Source organism: Lissotriton vulgaris, chromosome 1_1 (genome assembly GCF_964263255.1).
Source record: "Lissotriton vulgaris chromosome 1_1, aLisVul1.2, whole genome shotgun sequence".
Taxonomy (NCBI): domain Eukaryota; kingdom Metazoa; phylum Chordata; class Amphibia; order Caudata; family Salamandridae; genus Lissotriton; species Lissotriton vulgaris.
Window position 1 is genome coordinate 759,495,177 of NC_141685.1, and position 25,864 is coordinate 759,521,040.

Consider the following 25,864-nt stretch of genomic DNA (forward strand, 5'->3'; position numbering starts at 1 on the left):
ACTTATTCTACTCAGTTTGATATACCTAGATATCACACTGGGACATTTCCTAGATAAAAGGTAAGTAAAACAGTTTTTATCAAAACTTACAGCCACATTCATGAAGCTAATTTGTGATCGCAATTGCTGCGAATTAGCAATTGCGATCGCAAATTGAGTAAAAGCTATTCATGACATTGAAAATCGCAAAAGTGCATAATCGCTAAATAAATATAGCGATTTCGCAAATAAATTCGCAGAATCCTGAAACCTGCCCATTTGCGATTTAGAAATAGCGAGAAACCAAGGATTCTGAGAATTCATTTGCGAAGTCGCTAAATAATCGCTATTGCCATTCATGAAAAATCGCAGATTGCGAAAAACACAAAAATCGCTATTAGCGACGCGCAATTTAAGGAGAACTCAAACCAGGTGGTAACCAGCAAAAAAAAAAAAAAAAGAAAAAAGTTGATTAAAGTTAACTGCATACAGGTGCTGGCCTGACCAAACACACTAAAGGACATGCAGCTGGAGACTGAGGACTCTCACAATGCCAGGACTCTACATGGTGGTCAGACGGCGTAGGCTGCAGCGAGCAGCACAGAACAGGCGTAGGATCCAGGAGCGGATATTCCGGCTGCGGGTCACCCTTCTAGGCCAAACCAGGGAGCAAATCTATGCCAAGTACCGCCTAAGTGGCCCAATGATCATTAAGCTGATCCAGGACCTAGACCCCCTGCTGCAGCATCCAACAAGGAGAACCAATGCCGTTCCCACCCATGTGCAGGTATTGTGCGGCCTGCACCTACTGGCCTCCGGAAGCTTCCAGGGGATAGTTGCTGTCGCTGGGGGCATATCCCAGCCCACCATGTCCCGCTGCCTTAGGAGTTTCCTGGATGCAATGCTGACCTGGCTACACCACTACAGTTCATTCCCAACCACCCAACAGGACTTAAATGACACCAAGCTGAAATTCTACAACATTGCACAATTTCCGCATGTTATTGGATGCATTGACTGTACCCATATCCACATCTGCCCACCAGCACAAACGGAATACATGTACCGCAACCGCAAGTCCTACCACTCCCTCAATATCCAGATGGTGTGCAACGCAAAGAATTATATCACGGACATAGTGGCACAATATCCGGGAAGCACACATGACTCCTTCATCTTCCGGCACAGTGGCATTCACACACGACTGGTAAGGGGAGACTTTGGCGAAGGACACCTACTGGGTAAGTACACATGTCCCCAAATAGTACACTTTGATTATGTATCTGCGCAGAATAGGCACTCACCTTGTGCTCATTACCCGCAGGTGACAGCGCCTACGGTCTACGTGAGTACCTCCTCACCCCATACCTTAACCCAGCCACACCACAGCAACGGCGTTACAATGCTGCACACATACGGACAAGAAATTGCATAGAGAGGACATTTGGCCTATTGAAGAGCCGTTTCCGCATACTGCACAAGACTGGTGGGGCCATCAAATACACACCTGAGGTCTGCTGCCGCATCGTGGCCGTGTGTGCAATACTCCACAACATTGCTACCAAGCGCAGGATACCAGTGGAGATATCTGGCAGTGAGTCTGAAGGTGACAACCGGCCACCTCCACATGTACGTCATGCACGCGGAGAAGATCCTGCTGAAGGACACAGGCGCCGCAACCACATCACTACGAACTGTTTCGAGTGCACACATTCCCCTATCACAACACTGCACCCATGCATGACAAATGTAATAATGACATGAGTGTGTATCAAGTTTGACCATTACTCTTTATTGTTTATTCACAATAAATTGGCCTTTAAGTATTCAAATGTCTGATGGATAGAGTATTGCTCCATACCTCCCCATGCTGGGGTAGGGGGTTTGCAGGGGTTGACTGCATGGCCTCCCTCTGAGTGTCAGAGTCCTCACGGTCGGTGACGACAAGACGCCCCAAGTCGTCTCTCCACATCCTGAGGGACGGTGTTGGCCCTAGTTGCTGATGTTGGCATGCTGCTGCGGCGACGTGCAGGCATCGGTGGCAAGAATGCGCTGCTGTTGGTTGACGCAGCCTCACTTGCGTCGTCAGCCCCCTCTGCTTCTTCATGGGCAGTGGCCTGTCTGCCGAGCACTGCTGCGGTGAGTGGGTCTAGTGACCTGGCCACATCCTGGCAACACTGCACCATCTGGGCCTGCATGGTGAGTGACCTTCATGCCAGCTGAGATGTAGCATTACCAACTACATGATTGGAACTAGTGTTGGCCGATAGGTGGGCCAGTAGTTGGCGGTGTCGTCAACGGGTCATGTACTGCTGGGCTACAAGCAGCTGGTTGTTTTCACGGACTGCAGCGGTCATCTGGGCTATGTGTTGGCCGTTTGCCTGCATCTGTGTGAGCATTGCTGCCATGTGACGCGCCTGTGTGCGATGCACCGCCAGCATGCGGCGTTCGATGGCCAGGCCTGGATCTGGTGTTTCAAGTGCCCTGGCGGTGCCTGCTGGGCCCTGGCGCTGCTGCCGCCTCAGTGCGCTGGTGTGTGACCTGGAACCAGCTGTGCGCCTCGTCTGCCTCCGAGGCGCTGGTGATGGAGCCTGTACCACTGCTGTGGCTGTTTGCTGGGGGGTTGGCTGCACTGCTGTGGCTGCAGGGGTGGCCCTGTCCGCACGGGGTGGTGGTGGTGTTGGTGGTGGTGGGAGCACTGCTGGTGGCTGTGATGGGCCGGGTCGTTGGGAGGACTGGCCCTCACCCTCAGTGTCCTCCTGGCTCTCGGCGATGTGCAGCGCCTCGCTGTCTGTGCTGGCTTGCTCACCTGCACCTGTAATGTGAAACGGTGCATGATGAAAGTTATGTATCTTGCGCATGCAATGTTGATACATGCATGCAGCCTTACTTTCCCTGACTGGCTTTTGAATTTACTTACTTATTTACTTATTTACTTACATTGAGTGCTCTGGCAGTGTTGGGCTAACTGCGGGTACATGTTTACACTACAACTTCCACAATGCAATGGGGCTTTTTTTGTGAGCATGGGTTGCATTGTTGGGGATGTCATGTTGCTAGCTCAGGACTTAAGGGCATTGTTGGGCGACTGGGTCGCAGTCGTATGGCACTTACCTTCAGGTTGTTGGCTGGGTCGAGATGAGTCCAGCTGAAGCACCCCCACGCAGGCTTCTGGCGCAATGGTGTCCTCAATCAGGTCCTCCAATGGGGTGTTCGGTGTGGCTACAGGTTCCCCTCCACCGGTGGCCAGTCGCTCCCCAAGCCTCTCAGCAATCCGCTCCTTAGAACGACCTCTCAGGTCGTACCAGCGCTTTTTTATGTCGTCAATGGAGCGCTGGGTCACACCAACAGAATTGACCTTTGCGCGAATGCGCTGTCAGATACTGCACTACTCTGCCTCTGGCACCCTCCGGGAGTCTTTTCCAAAGAGCCTGGCATGATCCTTGCAGACCCCCTCAATTAGGTGCTCCAATTCTAATTCTGAAAACTTTAATTTCCTCTTTTTCTCCTGCCCACTGCTCCCTGCTGCATCCTGGGACATCTTTGGATTCTTTTTTTCTGGCTGGGGTGCTGCACAGTGTTGGTTTTGGTGCTCCTCAGTTTCCTGCTGCCACTCCCTGGCTCTGTGTTCTGTTTGTGGGTGTGGTGAACCTGCTTCCTGGTTGTGATGTCATCAGTGGGCTCGAAATGCGACTTCCCGTTTTTGCGATCTCGCAGTTAGCGATATCGCAATTTGCGATATCGCAATTTCTGCTTAGGAAATTGCCGATTCTGCGAATATTTTGCGATTGCGGCAAGATCGCAATCGCCAATTGCGATCTATTGCGAATCACATTTTTTTATCGCATTTGTACATGAATTCCATTCTGCAATTCTCAAATAGCGATTCGCAAATTTTCGCAATTTGCTAATCGCAGAATGGTAGCTTCATGAATCTGGCTGATAGTTTCTTAGGTTTCCATACAAACACCCTCAAGAATTTTTTCAGAGGGAAACAGTCAATGCAATCCTATGGAAAAAAATGAGGTTATCGGTTTGCAGGGAAGTAAACGGTATTGAGGGTTAAGTTTCTGGGGTTAGAACAAAGGTTCCCCCAGGGTCAAGGATGCACTCAAATAGCACCCTCTGCAGCACTAGGACAGCCAGGTGCAGAGTGCTGAGGCCCAATGTTAGCCTATGGGGCTAGGGTCCGTCGTTGGTGGCTGCTCTCGGGCAGGCCACAAGGTTGGGGGAGCAAAGCTCCTAGCGTTAAGCTCAGGGCTAAGGGTGATCCAAGTTAACACACAAGGTGCAATCACAGCGGCACAGGGGCGGCTGGGTGCAGGGTGCTGGATTGACTTTGTGTGCCCTCTTGGGTTCAATGGGCAAGTTCCTGGCAGAACAAATACAACAGGCTCAGGCACAAAGACTTTCTGGAGGCAACCACTGGTTGTAGAGATAAGTTGGGATGCAGGCGGATGCTTGGACACCGTCGGTTAAGCCACGCAAAGCCCTAGGGTGTCGGGTGCAGGGGTGTCTTTAGGTGTCAGGTTTTCCTTACCAGCTTCGGTCATGGTCGGGGGGACCCTCCAGATAGAGGCTGCAGGCATCGGTATACAGAGAAAATATTGATTCCAAAATACCGAATTACATTAATATCGAAGTAAAAATATAGAATGGACAAAATATCGAATGGACAGAATATAGGCAACAAAAATATCGAATTTAAGGTAAGTAATTTAATATTGATTTTTATAAATATAGAAAGTCAAAATATCGAAGTAGGTGATATAGGTATTGAAATATATCGAATTTTTAATAATATCGACATTTTTAAAGTGTTTTATATGTTAGTATATGTGTGAAAAGTGTATATTTTTATTATAATTTATTTTAAGTAATGAATTTTATGTTATTTAATTTTTGCGTAGTTTAATTCTGTAGCGGGTTGTGGGTTTATAGGGGAATAGGGTGGGAAGTAATTTAATTGTAATTAATTAAATAGTTTAATTTATTTATTGGTATTTATTTTGAATTAATTGGTAATTAATTTTTCATTTGTAAATAATTAATTTTTAATTGGTAATTCATTTTTATTAATTGATTAATTGATAAATATGTTAATTTTATTATTTTATTTTCCGTAGCGGGTTGTGGGTTTATAGGGGAATAGGGTGGGAAGCAATTTAATTGTAATTAATTAAATAGTTTAATTTATTTATTGACATTTATTTTGAATTAATTGGTAATTAATTTTTAATTGGTAAATAATTGGTTTTTAATTGGTAATTCATTTTTATTAATTGATTAATTGATAATTATGTCAATTTTATTAATTTAGTTTCCGTAGCGGATTGTGGGTTTATAGGAGAATAGGGTGGGAAGTAATTTAATTGTAATTAATTGCATATTTTAATTTATTTATTGGTATTTATTTTGAATTAATTGTTAATTAATTTTTAATTGGCAATTAATTAATTGGTAATTGGTAATTAATTTGTATTAATAGGTAATGAATTTTAATAATTAATATTTATTTGTATTTTTAATTGATTGATTATTATATTATATTAAATTGGTAATTACTTTAATTTAATTTTTTATTGGTATTGATATTTAATTTATTTTTATTATTATATTAAATATTTACTTTCTCTACTGTTGCACTCTCTGGAGTGGTAATAGTAATTTTAACCCCTACGCTGTCCAACGCTTTCCCTACTGTTGCACTCTCTGGAGTGGGAATAGTAATTTTAACCCCTACGCTATCCAACGCTTACCCTACTGTTGCACTCTCTGGAGTGGGAATAGTAATTGTAACCCCTACGCTATTCAACGCTTTCCCTACTGTTGCACTCTCTGGAGTAGGAATAGTAATTTTCACCCCTACGCTATCCAACGCTTTCTCTACTGTTGCACTCTCTGGAGTGGGAATAGTAATTTTTACGCCTATGCTATCCAACGCTTTCCCTGCTGTTGCACTCACTGGAGTGGAAAGTAATTTTTACCTCTACGCTATCCAACGCTTTCCCTACTGTTGCACTCACTGGAGTGGGAATAGTAATTTTTACCCCTACGCTATCCAACTCTTTCCCTACTGTTGCAGTCACTGGAGTGGTAATAGTAAATTATACCGTCCCGCTATGCAAGGCTTTCTCTACTGTTGCACTCTCTGGAGTGGGAATAGTAATTTCTACCCATACGCTATCCAACGCTTTCCCTACTGTTGCACTCACTGGAGTGGGAATAGTAATTTTTACCCCTACGCTATCCAACGCTTTCCCTACTGTTGCACTCACTGGAGTGGGAATAGTAATTTTTACCCCTACGCTATCCAACGCTTTCCCTACTGTTGCACTCACTGGAGTGGGAATAGTAATTTTTACCCCTACGCTATCCAACGCTTTCCCTACTGTTGCACTAATTGGAGTGGTAATAGTAAATTTCACCCTCCCGCTTTCATACAGTAGGAATATTGCATATTTTTTTATTAATATTATGTTAATATATATATATATGTATGTTTAAAAAATAAAATTGTATGATTTTTTTATAACAAATTAATTATTTATTAATTTTTAAGGTTATTTAAGTATTTTTAAGTATATTTTAGTTAATTGTTTTTATTATTTCATGAATTTTAAATTCTTTTTAAGACATTTAAAAATTGAAGATATTTTGACTATTTTTTAAATGATATTTTTGATTTGATATTTTTGTACTTACCTGTTTGTAGATAGGAATTCGATATTTTTGTAGTCGATATTTTATCCTCGATATTTTTGTAAGTCTATATTAGTGTAATCAATATTATGTCAGTGATCTGCAGGCATTATCGGGAGGCTTGAATTAGGTCAGGTATCTCCAGATCCCAGGTCAGGATTGCCGGGAGATGTCCTCGTGGTCTTGGGCCATTCGAACTCGGGCCGCGGGCATTGGGTGCAAAGTGGTGCAGACTCTCGGATTCATCCAGGGCCTGGTTCTTGAGCAGCCCCTGTGTTCACGGGAGACAAAGTCTTTGTAGGGAGGACAGGTCCTCCAGGTTCTGGGGGGCTGCTGGCTGCAGGACATGCTGGGATTCCGCTGAAGCAGGTTGAGTTTGGGACAGACCAGTAAGGCTGGGCCCAAGGCAGTTGGTTTCCTCCTCTTCTTCCTTCAGCACGGCTCTTCAATCCTTCTTCTTTCTTGCTTGTCTGAGGAGGCAAGGTTCAAGGTTGCCCCTATATACTAAATTTAGGGATGTTTCAAGTAGGTGCAGGTCGGGACCAATGGGTCCCTTCCCTGGGGTGGGTACACCCCCTATTATGTGACGCTCCAGTGGGAGGGGGCATAAGCCTCACTCTGGTTGGCTGGGTCCCCCATCTTCAAGATGGTGGGGACTGAGAGTTGTGCTTCTCCTCGCCTTCCCCACCTGAGGGGTGGAGTTGGCAAAGGTGGGCACACCTCTCATCGTATCTTGGTTTTCCTGACGATTCTCCCTCCCAAAGTGACCTTTAGAACCGGTAGGGGTCAGTTGCTGGGAGCAGCAAATGGCTGGGTCAGCTCACAAAAGTGGAAAGCCTTTGAAGCTTCCCATTTTTTGTTCCTGCCCATCCTGGGTTGGGGCTTGGCACCTCTACCCAGGGTGTGCTTTGTTTCAGGACCCAGAGAGTGGGAGGCTCTTGGCCCAGGGGTCCAGAAACATGTCTGGGGTGGCAGCTGGCAAGCAGCCAGTCAGCCAAGACACTAGAGGTAGGTCGTTTTTCAGGGGGCATCTGTAAGATGCCCTCTGAGTGCATTTGGCATTAAGTCCCACACTGGCATCAGTGTGGGTTTAATATGCTGAGGTACCAAACTTCTCAGATTTCAGGAAAGCCATCATGATGCTGTGGCGTTTGTAATGACAAACTCCCAGACCATATATAACTCTACTGCACTTACAATATCTGCGAATTGACTTAGACGCTGTAGGGGTACAGGGCTCTTGCACTTGTACCCTCACCAGTGGTATAGTGCACCCAGCTAGATAGGTGGCTTACCTATGCCATAGGCTGTGGATTGTAGGCATAGCACACATGAATGTGTGCCATGTCAACTCATCACTTTTCTCTGCACCAAAAGAAGCAGCTTGCAATGGCAGTGTTTGTGTGTTAAGGTACAGTGCTCTAAGGGTGGCACAATATGTGTGTGCTGCAGTCCTTAGAAGTTTTCCCTGGTCACAGTGCCCTTAGCACCCATGGTACATTTCACAAGGGACTTAAATGTGGCAAGAGAGTTGCCAATTGGGTTTGAAACAGTACAGTTTTAGGGAAAGAACATAGGCACTGGGTACCTGGTTGGCAGGAACCCAGGGCACACTTACTCAAAGAGTATCAACAACAGGCAAAAAGTGGGGGGCAACCATGCATGAGGGCACACTTTCCTACACTTACCTGTAAAATACTTACATTTTCGTTGTAAAGGGTTTCATGGTAAAGGCATTTTCATTGTAAAAATTGCGTTGTTAAGCCTTTCGTAATAGCATTCGTAATTCCAACATACATTCCTGTGTAGAATGGGGTGAGTAGCGGTGTTTGCTGCCCTGAAGGCAGCGTTTTGAGTCCGGTTCGTTATTATTTTTATATACATTTTACACCATGGAAGTTCTTTTAACCAGAGTCAGACTGGCCTACATTGCTCGATGGGCTGGTCTGACTGATCAGTTTGTGGGCCGGGTTATAGGCTGTTTGTGGGCCTCTTTTAGGGCCTACTGGGCCGTTTTTACTGTTGATTTCCCTAATATTAAAACAAACTTTGGCTCAAATCCATGCAGTCTACCATACCTTCCAAAACACTTATACAGCTTATCTTTACAAGTTGAAAGCTGCCCGAATTTGCAAACATGGGCCACTTTTTCACTATCTAGTTCCTAAATGGGGGCCACTTTTTCGATGCCTTGCCTATTCTCTGTCCCAGTCTGACCCTGCTTTTAACCTATCTCCATTAGCAACAGGAGAACAGCATTTGCCCCGGGTGTGACTGGAGAATAAATAAATATGGATACCTAGGGATAAGTATGCATGCATGCATGAGGTTAATTTAACATAAAATCGGAGATAATTCTGTCCCGGAATCAGGTGTTATGTGTAGTTTATGACAAAGATTTGTTAAACAAAAAAAAAACAAAGATGCAGTTCTAACTCCCCGCTTCAAGGCTGTTGTCTCCAACAACACAAAGTCATAACAGTGATAATTTCTGTCTATTGCTGGTTATGTTTATGGCAATATGTTGTGTGGAGAAACTGTCTGCACGCATACGCATGAGTATTAGTAAATATCCTCTTTCAGTGCTTACCACTAAATGCATCATATAATTTCGACTGGTTTGACTCAACCTTGAACACATGGTTTCCCTAACAAATTGATGGCCCATGGCCCCGTTTATTTTCCGGTTCTGCTTGCTGATAAAACGGCCCATCCTTGGAGCAGCAAGAGGGCCAAGAATGTCAGCCACTCACAGCAAAAAATGATAAATATTTTGAGTGTTTTCTGTAACCTAAGGCCCCTGAATGCGTGGAGACGTTACGCTCTGTGAACGTGGGAATGTGGGAAGAAACTGAAAATGGGGTGTAATCTGCAGCTGTCAGAAATGCATAGCTGCTCGGATAAGGAGCTTTTCTTTCCCTGTGAGCTGGTCCTGCTGCTGCTGCCCTCCTCCCCCGGGCACAGCTGGAATGCAGCCCTGGGTGGGAGGAGAGGAGGGCTCCCTTGGCATGAGTCTGGTGCAAACTCCAAGTAGAGGAATGCCAGCTGAGATAAAAGATGGAGTTCACCAGGGAACAGACCCAGAAAGCGGCCTTTAAAACCGTTCGGATGCCTGGTCAGCGTGCTCTCTTGTACATCAATCACACTGAGGGCACAGAGTGAGAGAGGCGGGACCAGAAGAAGCAACGTACGGAAGTGACGTATCGGCTTGTAAATAAGCCCCTGGCTGTCCATCCTAAACGGGCACATCTGTTGAGCGTTCTTCAATTACCAGTCTTGAAAAACACAGCGCCAAGACAGAAACAGCGTTAGGGGGAGTTACTCCATTTCCAGTTGGAGAAAATGACCCATGGAGTCCAACCATTTGCTGGTCGTTGTAGTTAGACGTGCAGGTTGGAGGGATTTCTTGTTTTATTGTACTCAAGGGGGAATGTCCGAGGCGGAAGGTTTTGTTGGGGGGTCGGTTCTTTCAGATTAAGCTCCGTTTTAATGAGTCACGGGCACTATTCTCGGATTTATATTTCTTTCTGGAGGGTCACTGAGGTAGGTTTTCGTAGAGATGGGCAAGCCAGAGCAGAGCCAAGGGTCTGGCCAGGGCTTTAAGTGGGATGAAAAAACTGTGGTGGGGTCGGGGGTCTTAAAGGGGCGTGGCCAATGTAATTAAGGGCGTGGCTTAAAAACATGTATGCTAAAAATCTCTGCTTAGCATAGTGTGCAGCCCTACTTGTATTTTGCTGTTTCTGTCTTTGCATCCAGATATATGATAGAACAAGTAACATCATACATACAACAAGTCACAACTATTGGCTTTATCAATGGGTGTTAGCTGAATAAGATAAATAAGCAGCAACTATGGCTTGTATATAATATTGAAAAAGTTTCCACTTAAAACCCTGGTGACACCACGACAATGTTGCTGCTACTGAGTTTTGAACAGAGAAGAGAAATCCAGAGAGAAAATGATTCTCTTTAAAAGATTCCCCTTGCCCCTACAACGCTCACCTGGCATAGAGTCATGCCGTAACATCTCCACTAGTGAGAAGTGAGCATTGTGAGCACGCGCACATCGATGTGCCTGCTGTCACTGCAGTTGGAAAAAACAGACGGCCAGGGCACAAAACAGAGCCCGATAGACTCCCGTTTCGAGGCCCTCTTAAAAAAACTGCGGGTGCTCAGACCTGGTGAGACCCGGCCCACTTAAAGCGCTGGGTCTAGCTCGGCTCATAGAACCCGTGCACGAGCCAAGCCTTGAAAATCTTTGCTATGTAACTCATACAGCATGAGTCACATAAAGTATGATAAAGTCTCTTCAAAATAAAAAAACATATTTCTTCAACATGCGGATCTTTTGCCCTGAATATGTCAGGTTATAACAAAGCACTGAAAAGCACTTATTAAAAGTGATAGGCGCTCATTTATGAAAAGTGTTGTATCACTGCAGTACAACAGTGATGCAACACTTTTTAGTATGCCTTCCTTGCGACACCATGGATGGGTCGTATTTACTGTATGGCGCTCCATGTCACAAGGATTGACAGATACGTCAGGATTTCTGACGTATATGCCGGCACAAAACTGGCACATTGCTGTAGTGTGTCTGGACTTCAGCAATGTGTAATTTCATAGGGGGCAAGTCCCATGTGAAAAGGCTTGCATCACCCCAAACGCCTGATTCAAGCAGGTGTAAGGATTTGATGCAGTGGGGCCATAGAAGTGGCGCCGTGAAATCTCAAAGATTTCACTGCAACACTTCTACGAGCCTTTTCTGGACCAGAACGCCCACCTTGCATACATTATACCTGTCGCAGGAATAATGTAGTGCAGGGGTTTACAAAGTGACCCATCTGCCTAGATGCATCACTATGTGCATATGGCATAGTGTGGCTGATTTTTTATGCCGCTGCAGCGTCATAAAAAGTGACGCAACGCCGGGGTAAGGGGCCTCATAAATAAGGCCTATAGAGCTTTATTTCAGAAAAGTGTTGCGGGAAAACTGAGATGCAACGCTTTTCAGTGTGCCATCCTTGTGACACCATGGGTGTGCCATACTTAGTGTATGGCAGTCCATGTCACAAGGATTTACTGATACGTCAGTGTTCCTGACGTTTCTGTAAGCGCAAAACTGGCACACTGCTGGAGTGTGTCTGAAAACAGATGCGCCTCCAGTGATGTGTCTTAGCATAAACTCGCATAAATGCGAGACCTATTGCATTGCAAATGCTTGCTCTAGCCAGTCATGCGAGAACTTAGGAGCGTGATGAGGCTGAAAGTAGGTCACCTGTATACAGTGATGAGTCCCAAACAGGGAAGAACGTGGCCATGATTATTGGACATCTCTGAGAGATGTTTGTCTTCGGTTGAGAAAATATATTTAAAGCATTGTTCCTCATCACGTCCAAAGGCTAGGCTGGTTTGTTTGGGCTGCTTCGGGACTCCTTTTGACTTTTCCAATGTTTTCCAGTGTTTTTAATATTTATTGTATACTGCATATGTTTGCAAAAATAAAAATGAAAAAACACAATACAGTACACTTGCCAAGGTCTGACCTCTTGACTTTGCCACTTCTTGTTTAAAGTTATCCTACCAGCCCAGCCGCTACGCTGTTGCTTGCCATTTACACGTTTTGAACTACATAATTACATTTCATATTTTTCAGTTTATTACATTTGATATCTTTTAAGCAAAGGGAAATTAAGGGATTTTTCCAGTCAAAACATTTTTAGTTCATTAGAATTTAGGTTCCAAAGTTGGTAATGTTGCTCCCAGGCCACCTCCTCTTCAGACATAAATCGCCTTAAAAAATCTCACCAAATCGTGTAAAACACACCGGAGCCCCCGTTTCTCGGCTGTGACTGCAAACAGCGGTGTGCGCCTGTGCAGTTGCTGGCTTACAGAATGCTTTCCTGCTCTCTGTCTGGGATGCACAAGGGGAGCCTGTGTATTTGCAGTGTTTGTGGGGACACCACAGGCTCCCTGCACAGGGCAGTGAGTTTGTGTTTTTACCCGATGACGTCTGTAACCAGGACTCTTTGTTTCCAGTAGTGGACTTTCATCTAACAACCAAGTGCATTCTGGGAGGTGTAGTTTTGGCTGCGTGCTAGCGAACCAATGGACCATGCACACCTGAAAACAATTTTGAAATGGAAAGTTCAGGATGGAACTGTTTTGTCGGGGTAATAATCTGGAGTCACGCACCACCTCAGAAGGTGTTTTATTTTTAATTCAGCATAGCACACAATTTAATGATCTATTTGTCATCTTTCAAGAATCTACAACCTGAAGCATGTCAGCCACGCCCACAGATTAAACCTCCACGGTCTGTGATGGCTGGCCATTTTTAAGAGATAGCTGTTTTTAACTAATGTAAGCTTCATTTAGAGTAACGCATTGTCCGAGTGCTTGCTTAAAACCAAGGTATCGACAAGCAGCGTTCTTCAGAGGAAGCCCCTCTAGGGCTATGAATGAGACAAACCCTCTCCGGCCCGACATACAAAGAAACCTGTGCAAAGTTCAAAAGCTACTTTTGTCATCAGCTTTGTTATTGGAACACAGCAGTTCCATAGCTCGGGGTACCCAGCAGTTCCATAGCTCGGGGGACTGGAGCTCGTTGAAAAAGTAAACAAACATGCCCTTTCGCTGTGCACGTGACAGGGAGGGAGGGAAAGGGAAAGCGCACCATGCGCGCATTGTGCTGAAACGAGCCGTACGCGTGCACATCTCCTGTCCCCCTTCCGTCGAAAAATCGTCGACAAGCGATAGCAAATGCGCTGCGTCGTAGGTGAAACCTAAAAACCATGCGTGGCACATACTTTTCTGTTAAAGCAGCCAAACTATAGAACTCTTTACCCTCAAACATGCGATACACGGATAAACATATTATCTTCAGACATCTACTCAAGAATTGGCTCTTCCCCGCATAACCACCATACTCAAACATAAATAAACAGCATATCCCTCTGTATATAAGAATTTATTTGGACCACAGATGTGTACCTACATATGTGTATTGCTTTGTATAAACGTGTATAGTGATATAATTTTAAAGATATAGATATTTGTTAGTTCTGCCTAAAAAATGCACATATTACTTGATGGTACAATATTCTATGTTTAACATGAATACAAGTGACTGCATAAATAAGTAAATTTTTTATCATAACTATTTATCTACAATTGCTTCACTATAGAATTACAAAAAATTAAAACAAATACATTGATTTAAAAGTACAACGCTTGAAAATCTGAGTTTATTAAATGCAACTTTAATCTACATATATTACCTTACTTACACCTAAATACCTTCCATGTACTTATGTACCTTTATATTTATTACTTTGCTTCTAATTCAGTATATCCAATGCACTACCCTATATCTCACCCTTTATCTAACCCAATGTATCCTCTATCTCCAGTCTACTCTCTCTCTAATGCACTACCATATTTCTCACCCTATACCTCTATCAATATATCCTTTACCTCCAGTCTCTCATTCATCCCAAACCCCATACCACTACTATGATCTCCAAAATAACCCTTTCTAGACTCTTCCCTCCTCTACCCCTCCTTGCATCATCTCATACCTCCTTTACTATTCAGATCTAACAAACAAGCTTTCCTAAACCCTTCCCTCCGACGCTCCCCCCTCCACCTCCCCTTTACTCATCCCAAACCTCCTCCTACTGCTATGAGCTCTACAAAAACAAACTTTCTAAACCCTTCGCTCTTCTATCCCTCCACTATTTCTTTTAAATCCAAATAACAGACTAACATGTCCACCGCTCAAATTCATATTTCACTATACTAAGTCACCACTAATACTGTTTGAGTTCCGGAGTAGCGTGCTACCCCCCAAAAAGCACTTCAACACCTCATCAGGGTTAGCAAGCGCTATATAAATGCAAACCTTTCCCTCTTCTATCCCTCCACTAGCCTTCTCAATACAAATAACAGACTAACCTATCCACAGCTCAAATTAATTTCAAATTTCACAATACTAATTCACCACTAATCCTTTATGGGTTCCAGAATAGCATGCTACTCCCGAAAAAGATATTCAATGCCTCGTCAGGGGTAGTAAGTGCTATATAAATGCAATTACAATACAATACAATCTCAGAAAGGGGCATGGCAAATGAAGCACAAGTAGCAATAGTTTCCCAGAGGTGTAGACCATGTAAAAAAGGGTGTGGTTTAAAACATGAAACCTAAAACTGTGCTTCACTTTGCTTGCTACCTGAGAAGTACTTGGGTGCCCCCTTGAGTGTTCTATTATTACATGTAGACACATCACACAACAGAAAACATAATCCTAAAACAAGACAGACTAATTAGCTTTGGCGATGCTTTGTAACTTTCTGATAAATGAGTAACAACTATGAGTTTGTCGTGAATAATCAAAATTGGAAATGTTTCATTCAAATCACAAAACTATATACTGTGAATCAAACATTACTTAGTTGTGTGAAAGGGGTAGTAGTCTTAGTAGTGTCTCAAAAATTCTTGTTTCCCCTTCACATGACTTTCCCCTGCAAACTCCCTCTCTGTTAGAAACTTGCACACCTTTTCTCACGATATCTTTCTGAAATTCTCCATCTGCTTATTTAAAACGTCATCACCTGCATCTTCATCACTGTTTTCACTCTGTCCGTCTGCATAAACTTCATTGCATAGCCCCTTTTACAAACTCTCTCTCGCTCTCTCTCTCTCCCACCATTTTCTTTATCTCTGGTACTGTCAATATTTCGAAAGCTGTGTATACCTCCTTTTTATAATTTAACATAAAATGTTAATTCCAATTGGTACACATATGATGATCATCGTGTGGGCTCTGCAGCGAGTCCAAGGATTGGATGAGCACATAGTCTGAAAACCTTTATGACCCACTGATAGGCAATCTGAAATATGTGTACTGCCTACAGCATCAACTCCTGACCTCTTTATCATGTTCCATCATGAACAGCCACCCACAATGTGAACTTACCCAAACACCTAGAGGTCCACTAGGAGGTACAAGATGAAACGTGACATGTAAACAGGGAAACTGCAACAGTGATATGGGTTTACCTCAAGAGATTTTACAGTCATTGTTGAGAAATCGACCTTTGTGTTTGTAAAACTAAGGACAAACGTATACGGCACAGTACAAACCCTTTTCAAAGTATGAGACCTACCCGCCACTCTAAAAGCCCTGAAAAGGGCCTCTCATTGACACAAAAACATATGTGGCAGGCCAAAATCTATTTTACCCTTGGTTTGAACCTGTTAGCCCTCAGTGGAATCCCTTATTAGCCAGTCTGTGATTGTTACATATTTTTGAGAAGTGCCTACCTGCAGGACAGCTGAGCAGCTCCTCTAGTTTAAAAACATCAGGAGGAAGTTACACTCATGGAGCAATGTACTTCACTATTGCTTTTCAGTGGATTACACAATATCTATCACCCATCTCAAATCAGTCTTTGAGTGCACAGGCAGGCTGACCTTGAAAGTACAACAGGTGCATTCATGTCATAAAAATGTAAGCTGCTTTTCATATTCCAACTTCAAATGCAATGGCTCCTGACTTCAAGCAGTCAGCGTTTAAAAAAATAGGGGTACTCTTTAAAGGTGAGCTGACTTAGCGGGTCTTTGATGTTGCGAAAGAGATACGGGTGAATCAAAAGTAAGGCATTTTAGATACTTCAAACCTTCATGCCAAACAGGTGATTAAAACCAGAAGGATAATTTAGTTATTATAATTGTATTTATTTAGCGCTTACTACCCCTGGCGAGGAGGCATCGCTCAAGAGAGATGGAAACAAGCATTTGCAATGCAATGGTCTCGGCATCATTAAAGGTAGAGCTATTGGCATTGCTCATGACATTTCTTTTTTTTCTTTAAATCATAAATAAATGGCATTGTCATTTACATTGCCAATACACAGCACTCTGCACTCAACAGCACACACCACTCTGCACCTGCACTCACTGCTCTGCACTCACTACTCTGCACTCACTACTCTGCACTCACTACTCTGCACTCACTACTCTGCACTCACTACTCACTACTCTGCACTCACTACTCACTACTCTGCACTCACTACTCACTACTCTGCACTCACTACTCTGCACTCACTACTCTGCACTCACTACTCTGCACTCACTACTCACTACTCTGCACTCACTACTCACTACTCTGCACTCACTACTCTGCACTCACTACTCTGCACTCACTACTCACTACTCTGCACTCACTACTCACTACTGTGCACTCACTACTCACTACTCTGCACTCACTACTCACTACTGTGCACTCACTACTCACTACTGTGCACTCACTACTCACTACTGTGCACTCACTACTCACTACTCTGCACTCACTACTCTGCACTTACTACTCTGCACTCACTACTCTGCACTCACTACTCACTACTCTGCACTCACTACTCTGCACTCACTACTCTGCACTCACTACTCACTACTCTGCACTCACTACTCACTACTCTGCACTCACTACTCACTACTGTGCACTCACTACTCTGCACTCACTACTCTGCACTCACTACTCTGCACTCACTACTCTGCACTCACTACTCACTACTCTGCACTCACTACTCACTACTCTGCACTCACTACTCTGCACTCACTACTCTGCACTCACTACTCTGCACTCACTACTCTGCACTCACTACTCACTACTCTGCACTCACTACTCTGCACTCACTACTCACTACTCTGCACTCACTACTCTGCACTCACTACTCACTACTGTGCACTCACTACTCTGCACTCACTACTGTGCACTCACTACTGTGCACTCACTACTCTGCACTCACTACTCTGCACTCACTACTCTGCACTCACTACTCTGCACTCACTACTCACTACTGTGCACTCACTACTCTGCACTCACTACTCACTACTGTGCACTCACTACTCACTACTGTGCACTCACTACTCACTACTCTGCACTCACTACTCACTACTCTGCACTCACTACTCTGCACTCACTACTCAGCACTCACTCTGCACTCACTACTGTGCACTCACTACTCACTACTGTGCACTCACTACTCACTACTCTGCACTCACTACTCACTACTCTGCACTCACTACTCACTACTCTGCACTCACTACTCTGCACTCACTACTCACTACTGTGCACTCACTACTGTGCACTCACTACTGTGCACTCACTACTCTGCACTCACTACTCTGTACTCACTACTCACTACTGTGCACTCACTACTCTGCACTCACTTCTCTGCACTCACTACTCACTACTCTGCACTCACTACTCACTACTCTGCACTCACTACTCACTACTCTGCACTCACTACTCACTACTCTGCACTCACTACTCTGCACTCACTACTCACTACTCTGCACTCACTACTCACTATTCTGCACTCACTACTCACTATTCTGCACTCACTACTCACTACTGTGCACTCACTACTCACTACTGTGCACTCACTACTCTGCACTCACTACTCTGCACTCACTACTCTGCACTCACTACTCACTACTCTGCACTCACTACTCACTACTCTGCACTCACTACTCACTACTCTGCACTCACTACTCTGCACTCACTACTCTGCACTCACTACTCTGCACTCACTACTCTGCACTCAGTGTACAGTGTACAGTGTTCAGTGTCATCTTTAAAACACCATTGCTGAGAGCACGAGTTCTTTCAACAGATATGGGTTTGGTCCAGGCATTACTGTGTCACCTTCAGATGATGACCGAGAGATGAGGCTTGTCAGGCCAGAATCCCATGCTATCTTATGGGAGGTTCCCTCCAGACGACAGAAGCGTGTGCTTTCAATCCTTATAAAACATAGATATGACATTCTTTTGAGGACATTACAGTGTAACATGGATCAGCTGCTCCAGATGTTTTGCAAGAGGGACAAATGCTCCTTTAGATGATGGAAGACTTTCTTTGTACCTTTTTGAAAAATGAGCCAGAGATAAATAGCGCGGTGCACTGTCACCCTGTGATTATGCAAACAGCTGCATGCGTGCACCATCTTTCTATCTCGGTTGAAAAGAACTCAACAGTCATTTAACAGCTGCTTGTGAATACAAGTAGACTACCTCGATGATTGCCATTCACGTGGCATGTTTATTCATGTCGTGCTCATTTTAACAAATGCCATTCATCTTCCCATTGGTTTTCCAGTACATTTGCGTGATCGAAAGTGAAGAATGCCATTCGGGTCACTGTGCCCTTCTTCACGTCAGAGCTAAAACCAAACACAAAGATAACATGCACTTTTGACCAAAAATACTCAATCAATAAGAAAGGTAAAACTAATCAATAATGCACCATACTGCATCCAGTGACTGAGTTAATAATGCACAGGCTCCAACTCTCACCCAGACATATGGTAAAAAAAATGCCCCCCGGAAGCCCGCCGCGGCCGCCCCTGAAGTCAGGCACGGTCGCCTGTGACGGGGGCGGGGCCACGTCCAGACCGGAAGAGGAGGCAGGCGGAGTCGATGCGTCTCGCGGCCCGGGGCTCCTGTGAGCGGTGTAGAGTCCTGGGGCCGCGCCAGCAGGAGGTTGGGCAGAGTCCCCGACAACTGCCAGGTAAGTTCCAAAAGGCTGCAAGGGGGGCTTGGTGCACGTGTGTGTGTGTGTATGCTCGTGTGTGTGTGTATGTATGTGTGCGACGATGACGGCGGGGGAGGGGGGCCTCGGTGCACTTGTGTGTGTGTGTGTGCGCGCGCGTGTGTGTGTGTATGTGTGAGGGGGGGTGTCTCTGTATGTATGTATGTGCGTGCGTGCATGGGTGCTTGTGTGTGTGTATGCGCATGCGTGTGTGGTGTTGCTGCTTCCCAGGAGACAGCAGCTGAGCGCGTTCGCGAGCGCGTGGCCAGCGGAAATCACCTCCTTGAAGAGGCAATGCGCGTGGCCGAGGCTGTCTCCTGGGAAGCACAGTCATTGACAAAAGATCTCGGCGGAGACGCGCTTCCGCGCGTCTTTAGCCGAGACCTAAAAAGGGTGAAAGGAAATGGCCACCATTTAGGACGAACAAAGTAACAAGAACAAGTGGATTTAAAACCAAAGGCAAAAGCAGGAATTGTTGTCAGGGGAAGGCATGTTTCATTCAGACTGCAAAGAGATACAACTGAAGATCGGGAAAAGCAGATTTTCTTTGTGGATGTTCAACAGTCAGAACGTCAGCTACCTGGGAGTGGTCTTTCGCCAGCAACAGGCAAAGTGATGAAAGCCAGGCCCATGGCCAGGAATATTTATTTAAATGGCATGGGCTAGGTGCCCAGGGTAGTGGGTGCACGGAATCAGAATATCATGACCTGAATATAATGTTAAAAATATATTGTCCTAAATATTGTTTATGAAAACATCATACCATCGGAATTAATAATATAAACAAAAAGTAGCCAATTTAATAGGAGCTGCTAAGGAGTGGATAGGGCATTGTGAACTATGATAGATTGTCAGCATGTGATCAAGGATACACCACACTCTATATCACTTCCAACACTCTTTTTTACTCATCTAAAAGCCTCCTCCTACTGCTAAGACCTAAAAACAAAAAAGAAAAAAAAACAAATCCTTCAGTCTTTTATCCCTCCACTATCCTTTTCAATCAAAATTAACAGACTAACATGTTCACTTCTCAAATTCCATATTCAACTATCCTAATTCACCACTAATCCTTTATGGGTTCCGGATTGGCGTGCTTCAACACCCCATCAGGGGTAACAAGTGCTATATGAATGCAAACCTTTCTTCCCCTTTTATTCTTCTGCTATCCTTCGCACTCCAAATAACTGACTAATATCCACCACTGAGATTACTTTCATATTTCACCATACTAATTCACCACTAATCCTTTATGGGCTTCCGGAGTAGCGTGCTTCAAAACCCCATCAGGGGTAACAAGCGCTATATAAATACAAACCTTTTTTTCTCCTCTATCCTTCTGCTATCATTCCAAATCCAAATAACTGACAAACCTATCCACCACTGAAAGTATACTTGCATGTTTTACTAAACTATTTCAACGCTAAACTTCTTTGGGTCCCGGAGTAGCGTGCTACTCGCCAAAAAAGCGCTTTTACCCCTCGTCAGGGGTAGTAAGCGCTATATAAATGCAATTAGAATACAATACAATACATATAGCTCAACAGACATAAATGCAGTACGCCAACTGAAGTAATACTTTTCTGGCTGGGGCAAATCATATAAAAAAGATAAAATGTCCTCCTCAAACCTGACTTCAGATTATCAGTGCAGGACTGGTCCACCCCCACTTGGATGAAAGCAGCTCTCTGTTCAGAAGATACATCCACTCAACACTTTCTTGTCTGAAAGGCATCCTACATACTGGAAACCTGATCAAATTCAAACACATCACCTGAACACTGAAGGAACTTCTCTGATTCCCGATTCAGGCCTGCATCATTTTCTTAAGGCTTCTTCTTTCTGAGAAGTACAGCAACATGAAACATGTATGCCAAGGGCTATCAGTGCTTTCTAACCTTCTCCCAGAAAGCTTCAATATCTCCAAGACCTGGTGCACCTTCTAAACGTCCACCAGAATCAAAAATCCCTAGTGTACCTAGCAGAGAGCTAGCCATCTTAAAGGATAATGCCACAACAAGAGTAAATATAATTCCAAATCTGAAATAAGGAAATGGAGGGGAAAAAGTTCAGAAAGAGAACCAGTGAGCAAGCTTTCTGAATGGGTGCACTCATTTAATTAGTATACACATTAGCATTCAAACCCTCCTGATAGTAAATGTAAATGTAAATGTACATGTATTTATATAGCGCAAATCGCCCACATCGCAGGCATCTATGCGCTTGCTTAGGGAACCCGTCCTGGTATTCCCCTGTGAGATACCCCGGCAGGGTATCCACAAGGTGAAAGCCAGGCATCCCGCCGCGAGGGGCCGTTGTGGAGATTAAGCAAGCTATTGCCCAGAGTCGCAGAGTGTGAACCCGTGAGTCGAGTAGGCACCGGAGTGAGAATTATCGAGTCCGTGGAATTATTGAGCCCAACCCCCGTCGGGGCGGGGAATTGAACCCTGGTCCGGGGCCGATCTCAGCTTCCGGGTCTGCCGCCTCTAACCCCTGAGCCACATAGTCTGGAAGGAACTGAAGATGCATCTCTTGTCAGAAATTCCACTAGGCATTCCAGTTTGCAATTCATCTCTTTATAAAAAGACTATCTCCTCACTACAGTTTACCCACCTTTTCTCCGACTCCGGCTATAAATGCCCATAGGGCAGGAATATTGTATTTACATTTAGGACATGTAAAAGGCAAATGTTGAACAAGTCTCTACAGTGACAATGCCATAAGAGCTATTTTCTCTGTAGCATGGTTAGCTGTTCCATAGGAAAACATTAGTCTGCACTATTCAAGGTAATAAAGTTATCTCTGCTTAGTAAGCAGCTAAAAGGTGAATTGATGTACTTTTAAAAATATTTATTGCAAACCAAATCAATTAGTAATGTTGAAATTGCACTAAACATTGTACAAAAGATACTTTTAAAATGTCACCTTTTTCCTGTCCAACACTTCTGGAAGCCCATTTGCACCAGCTTCCAAATGTCACCCAGGAGCTATATAGCCCATTTGATGAGATGTAAATTTGTTCCCAGAGATGAGACATGGTCTTGGCTGTCCGGGTTGTTACCTTTCTCTGATTAAGTCAGACATGCACTAATCCCAGTGGGAGAGGAGTTGCCCCCAGAACTGGTTCTGAGTGACCAAAGAAAAGGATTTGCTGTCTTCCCCCCACCTCTAGGGTGGACATAGGAACTCTGCACAGGGGAAGGAGGGTTCTGCCAGGTTTGATTTTGGTAATGAGGTGCATTTGCAGAAGAGCACACACGACACTGCTATAAAGGGTAGGGTAACCCCTTCGGAATCTTTTCCCTAGTGGTTAAGGAGGAGCAAGGAGTCACCCCACCCACAAGATAGTACCAGGAAAAATGTGACAACACCGAGCACCCCTCTGCAGAACGCTACTGGACCTGTGGAAGACAGAAGGAAGGCTACACCTGCTATTGAGACCTGTGAGAAGAACTCTTAGGGCCGGGCTTGCTCCCAGCTGTACCCATGACAAACAAGTGAACTCCAAGAGTCAGTTGGCTGACACCTGTTAAGCTACAGGGACACAAAAGCGGTAAGAAGCCCACTTTATTGGAAAAGCCAAGCTGGCCAGTTTTAAATGGACCTACCCTGGACTCTTCTGATGGCTCCTGTGGGGTGAGTCCTGACACAGAAGTGTTCTTCCTGAGGTCCTGGAAAACTTGGCTTTTGTGAGAGTGTACTCCTATTGCTTAGCAGTAAAAGATGGGGACTTAGAAACTTATTGTTAACTTTTTGCCAGACGAACCGTCAAGTGACCTGGTCCACCATGGCAGCTCATCCACCGAGGGTGAATAGATGGTGATTCTTATTTTGCTACAACTCCTGCTAAATTCTCCTATTGACTCTGGAAGCTGTCAACGCCAAGCCCTCCTCGGTTCCCAATTCTAGCTTCATCTGCACTGCTGTTAAAGGAGACCTGATCAATGCCAAAGACCTATGTGGTGCAAAAGGTTGAACTTCCCTCTCCAGAGAGTTTCTTCCATAAACCAGTGATTTCGCTGAGGCTCCATCTTGACGACGGAAACAGTCAAGGTCAAGACCCTTCTCCGTGCTTTCATTGTAGGCTGTTGACGTTGGGAGGTAACTGTTTAACAGGGAGGAACCAGATCATTGCATCCGACCCACACACTATTATAGTCAGAGTGAAAACTTATCATCGTCCCTGTCTAACACAATCGGTTATTGCCGGTTGGTGCTTTTTCACACTATTTATATTAAAAAAAAAGAATTCACATCTCCGGTTTCCCTTATTAGAAATTTGCCATTCTGGTATCATTTTGTTAATTAAATTATTCTTCATGTTTAAAAATTAAAGTGAGATTTGTATTGTGTTCTGTGTGTCATAGCCACCAGGGGTTGAGCTCAGGTTTATATTACTGAAACCTTTACTGGGCCTATCTAAAACAGTGACATTATTACTCGTAGTGGACTACCATCCACCCCAACTAACAAACAATCCACTTTCTAATTTGTAGTTTCAAATTGAAAATGTTATAAATATCTGATGTTACTATTTTACAATTCAACTATACTCAAATTATTATTCTTAGAGGGATAAAAAGCTGAGTGTGAACTGTTACGCATTAAATTCCATACAGGAAAATTTAGCCAGGAGACTGGATGCATTGGGGTGGCTTGCTGAAATATAGCATGAATTGTTGAAATCTCCTGGTTCAGAGTGTCTACCATTATGTAGGTTCTTAATGATGAATTCGAACTTTTAGCACTACAGGACTGCAGCCCCCAATTACTGAAGTTAGTTGAGAGTAGAGCAGATGGATTCTCATGTCACTGAATATTTTGAGTCATGGTACCCATTCACATTCAATCCCACTTCAACAACACACGCTCAAATCACCTTTCATGTGAGTGAGGCTCTATTTCTATGGTACACAATCTTCAAGATACGTCATGGTAAGGGCAAAAATATCACCCTCTCATAAAGCCTTGTGATAATAAAAAGAAAACTGAAAAACCAGACCACGCCGAACGCACAGTAATAGCCCATGAACACGATAGAGAAAAACACATATGGACAGACCTAGGAACTGATGAAGACAATCCTGTAGGTGAAATGCCATGTCAGAAAAAGGTACTAAATACTTAGAATTGCATGAAAACATAAGGAAGACTAAAGCTTTGAAAGCTGTAGTTGACAAGGCTTGACATTCCGCAGACAAAAAATCCTTTGCAGAATAAAATAAAGACCTTGGAATCAGTGTTCTCTCTTTATTACTCCTCCATTCTCCTGTGCTTTATAAACAATGATTTGCTCTTCATATTCCCCCAGGTCATCCCACTAGCTGGGTATTCATTTTTTAAAGTTTAGAATGCTTTATTGAAACAGTAAACAAAGTAAAACATCAGTACAAATTACATAAACAAAGGTCAGTCAGTAAAAATACCCGAATTGAGGTTTAATAACTATAAAAGAGGGATAGGTATATGAACAAAAACAATTGAACTTTCTAAACCTGTACTTAGATAAATGCAATTTAGCATTTTGGATTTCTTTTTTAAAAGAGGCGGGGAGGGAAATTTTTGTTGCATCCTTCAAATTGGTAGTGATGATCTGAAAAGTAATAGCTACTATAAATAGATCAATAAATTTATGCACATTTCCCTGGGTGTCCCATATAGAAGAGGAGCCACCCAGAAACACATGCACAATGTGAAAAGGAAAAGTCACTGTTTACATGAGGGCAAGACCATCATTTTGTGGACTGCAACAAGTTGAATTTATGCAGATCTGTAGGGGTGAGAAAAAGCCTATTATAGAAATAGTATAAAGTCTGCGTTGTACTAGCTGACCGTGAGGAGGTGTGAATTTTTGGCAAAGATGGAGCCCCAAGTCTGAAATGAAAATTCCTGTGTCTTTTTCGCAGAAAAGTTCTAAATTGGATTTGGTTCTAGGATCAGTGGGGCAAGATAATATCTTGTATATAGCAGATGCTTTGAGCTGAGTAGAGAAATCTAGTGGGAGAGGGGATGTCTGATCGAGTGAGACTAAGGAAGAGTTCAGAGAGTGAAGGTGAATTATAGATTATCGGAGAAGAGAGTAATGAGGAGCATGTAGGAGAGATATACCATACTTCCTTTGGATCTCTGTGAAGTCCATAAGAGACCCATCTTTTAATAGATGTTCAAGTGTAATAATGCCTTTATCAATGCATTCCTTCCAAAAAAAGCTCTGTTTTTAATCTTTAAGTGTTTGCTGTACCAGACAGGTGTGTGCAAAATTATCTGAGTGAGAAAGGTACATTTTAAGCAAGGAAGTTACTACTGCTGTAGAATGGGTGAAAGTAGGTGATGAGAAACGTCTAGGGGCTGGGATAAACGAGCGGGTGCAGTAAAAGAGAATGGTGCGTATTGGGCTTGTTCTAAAGAGCTCCAACCCATTAAAGGTGTATGTGCAGAATCAGATAAAAAGGTCCAAACTTATTCCAGGGTGAATGCAGAATGGTAACGTCTAAGAGTAGGAAGACTAACCTCTCCTAAATCATTGGGCTGCTGAAGATGAATAAGTGAAATCCTAGTCTTACGGTTGTTCCACAGAAATTTGGT